Source organism: Saccostrea cucullata, unplaced genomic scaffold (assembly GCF_032062105.1).
Source record: "Saccostrea cucullata isolate Sc308-1 unplaced genomic scaffold, CSIRO_AGI_Scuc_v1 ctg9034, whole genome shotgun sequence".
Taxonomy (NCBI): domain Eukaryota; kingdom Metazoa; phylum Mollusca; class Bivalvia; order Ostreida; family Ostreidae; genus Saccostrea; species Saccostrea cuccullata.
Window position 1 is genome coordinate 22,501 of NW_026925550.1, and position 3,942 is coordinate 26,442.

Consider the following 3,942-nt stretch of genomic DNA (forward strand, 5'->3'; position numbering starts at 1 on the left):
TCTTTCAAAATGATGAATTTATAACAATTTAATTTTTTTGCAAGTTGGTCAAACTTCTAGGTCACATGTAAAAAAAAAAAAATGCCATTCTCACAGGTAAATATACTAATACATAAGTTTAATATGAATGTCTCTTCTCATTCAGTAGATATGACCGTGATAACCAAGGTTAAATTTATTGAGACATATGGACTGAGTCTGACATACAAATGTACATATTTCTATATGAATTGGGTAAAATTGGCCCAGTGGTTCTAGAGAAGTTAAAAATGTAAAAAGTTTTCAGACAAACAGATAGACAACACGTCACGACAGACATTATATGCTAAGGAAACAAAAAAAGCTCAAATGAGTGTTTTGAAAGGGTTACAATATGGTTGGAGTATTTGAAAAGCTGTTTTTTTCCTGCAGAGACATGCATGACCAACATATTCATGTTTTATATTTTCTTTAGTGATTTGTTTGTTTGTTGTGAATACATCTTCCCTCATATGGAGACACCACCAAATAATAATGAAGATAAGATGTGTTTGTGAAACTCTGATGTCCCAGTATGGAAGCCTATGGCGAAGGTTGAAGTTTCTCAAATATATGTCAAAATCAAAGGTCAAGGTCAAAGGGTTCAAATTGTTAGTATCAGAAGAATGTCTTGTCACAAGGAATGCATATGTGAAATAAAGAAATCCCTAGTAATTCCTGTTCAAAAGTTAATTGCCAAGGTTAATTTTTTTGTTTAAGTGGTTCAAACTCTAGGGTCAAGGTCAAACATATTTATACCTGTTGACAGTTCACAATGAATACAATATGTCATGATATGAAAGCCCTAGCACCTATTGATCAAAATTTAGGCAGAGTTTAAAGTTTGGTATTTTTCTTGTAAAAATGTGTATCCAATGTCAAGTGATCAGAGGTAAAAATTATTGGTACCCAAATAAAAGGTCTTATTAAATTGTCACAAGAAATAAACCTATAAAATGTGGAAGCTATTTGTATAGCCCATCCCACTTAAAACTTATGGGCAAGCTAGCTAGGATTTAATTTCTGCAGACTTATAGACAGACATACTTTAAACACAAGAAACAAAATATGTATAATAATTAGTCAAATGGAAAAAAATATACTATTTAACTGGAATAACAAAATACATTGTTATTTCAGGGACAGGAAGTTGGTAGGAAGATTGGAATCCCCCCATCCCCCCCCCCCCCCCATCTGGCATTTGCTTTGTTATTTAAACAAGACTATATACTGTAGCAAGTAAAAAATGACTCTTGACATCCTCTCCCTATAAACTTAGAAAACATTGACCTCACTATCATTGTTTTTTTATTTGTTTATTTGTTTTCATTTTTTTCTCCTGCTTGTCACGAAATTCTGGGCTGGAATTTTTTGACTGAGATGTGAACCCCCCCTCCCTACTCCCGAAAAAAATTCTGGATCCGCACCAGTATTGGCAGTAACTGAATGTCACATCGACAACGGGAGATAACTTCACAATATGAAATTCGTCTAGTGTGGCATGCGATGATCTTTCACCCTTTTTAAATTTTAACCTAATAGTTTGGGTGTATTTTACCCCCCACTATACTAAAACTTCTACTTACCAACTCCCTGTGTCTCAACTTCATGAAATATAAATCCAATTATAACTCAAAATGAATTAATCCAATGCACACCAGACTGCAACCATGTGCCATTTTGGCGAACCTTCGTCAATTCCATCACCTTATCAGATGAAGTGGGAATCGGCCGAGGTGTGCCAAATGGTGTTTAATCTATAAATATGATAATGGGTGACGCAACGTGATGTGATGTAGAAATTTACATGTTCATATGTATAGTACAAGAACAAATTTTAAATTAATTCATAACAAACGATATTAAATTTTAACAAACCTTTTCTAGCCTATTCCAAAAAGTATGTGCTGTGTGATTGTGGTGTCGAGGGGGAGGGGGGGGGGGTGGTTAGTAAATTTAAAAAGGTCCTATTATGAGCAAAACATATATCAAAATCTAATTTCAGACGCGGATCCAGAAATTTTTTCCGGGGGGGGGGGTCCACCTCAGTCAAAAAAAAAATCCTATCCCAGAAATTGACAATCAAAAAAAAAAACCTAAAGTAAATCTCATCCAAACGTCAAAAACCTATATCGTAGGGGGTGGGGTGGGAGTAGTGGTGACTTCTATTGCCGCAAATGTTTAACTTTTCATACTTATTTTACACATATTCGTGTTTATCAGGGTGGGGATCCGCATTTTCCAAGGGGGGTCCATTGTAACTTTTTCCTTGTTTTAGTATATACATTTCTTAACCTTGTAAATTCCAGGGGGGGGGTTCAGACCCCCCCCCCCCGACAGATCCGTGCATGAATTTACATCATTAATAAAATTCAGACTGGTATATAATGAATTAAACATGTATAAAATAAATATAAGAGGTTCTGAGTTATAGGTAACAGGGTCTGAGAATTCATACTCAATTTGATGAATACATTAAAATTATAGAATTGTTTTGACTATTTCTTTGGAAAGCCGCCCAATATGTAGGAGCGTGTATTTAGAGGCAAACACCTTAGTGCGGGTATTACTGTCTCATGACAGCATCTAGTTTTTATTATTGGTGTAAAGGTGAATGGGTCTACATATATTAAGAGTTTGAAGCTGTCGGAATCGGTTCATCATCACGATCTTTCATCAGCAAAGACTGTCGTATGATCAAAGCCCGATGCGGAGAAAAATTCTGAGTGAAATAAATTACTATGCATGAATTGCTATAAAAAACCAAAACAGTTGATAGTGGTATAAAAACTGTTTGCTTTTAGTAAGATATTTTATTCATGTGTTCGACGGATAACTAAACGAAAAAATGAATGGTGTTATATAAAGTAAAACATGAGCAAGTAGAGTCATTTTTATTGACGAACTTGACCCATTTTTAGATATTACTTGCATACTTACTTATGGCTATAAAGAATGTACTATTATGCATCTGTGAAGAAAGGGGTGTTTTATGATGTTCTGATTGCATATCTAAATGTTTGATTTTCTTTCATTTCATCTGGTCGTTCGCACACTTATTCATCTTGTTGTAGATAATTGGAAGGTATGTGTCACAAAATAATTTTATTAATCTCTAAGAAACACTCGCTCATTCCTCTAGAGAAACATCCCTAACATATATCTAATGGCCATGCATTGTAGAGTTGTGCAAAAATTGCCTTAATTAACTTAGTTTGTATGCCAAGAGCTAATAAGGCGCGACTAATTGATTCCACTATAGATAAGTATTCCTTTCCTTTTGCCAATAATTCCCTTTTGGACTGGTGGCCATAAATGGCCATATTTATGAAGATACTGAATCTATCACCTCTTGTAATCTTAATATTCGTCAAATGAATAAATTTTGTTTGAAATCTATCAAATAAAAGAAATAAGTGAATGGCGACTTAGATGGAGATATAGATTCCTCTGTACATTGTGTAACTTAATGGGTATGGGGGAGGTGGTTGTGATTTTACAGATACAGGTACATACTTATGCAAAGTGCAGTTTAAGGTGCAATGGTCCACACAGTTAGAGAGAAGTATAAATATGCAACCTTTCGTTTAAATATATTTTATTTTCGTACTTCTCAAACAATGACGATTCGTCATACATGCATCTAATTAACTCTTCTCATCAATGCCTGACACTGATACTTTTAAACAATTTCTCCCGTTTGACCCGAGTGAGATTTCACCAGGTAGACATTATTCACAACATAGCACACGTATCTATGTTAATTTACTGCACAAATCAAATCTGTCTGGATTTATTAAGATTAAATATGGATAAACGAACAGTAATTGACTCAAAAGTCCACTGAAAGAAAAAATGGGAGCAGAGCAAACAGAGAAATCTGAAATCATCAGAAGTTGGATCAGAAACCATGGAGGAATAAGC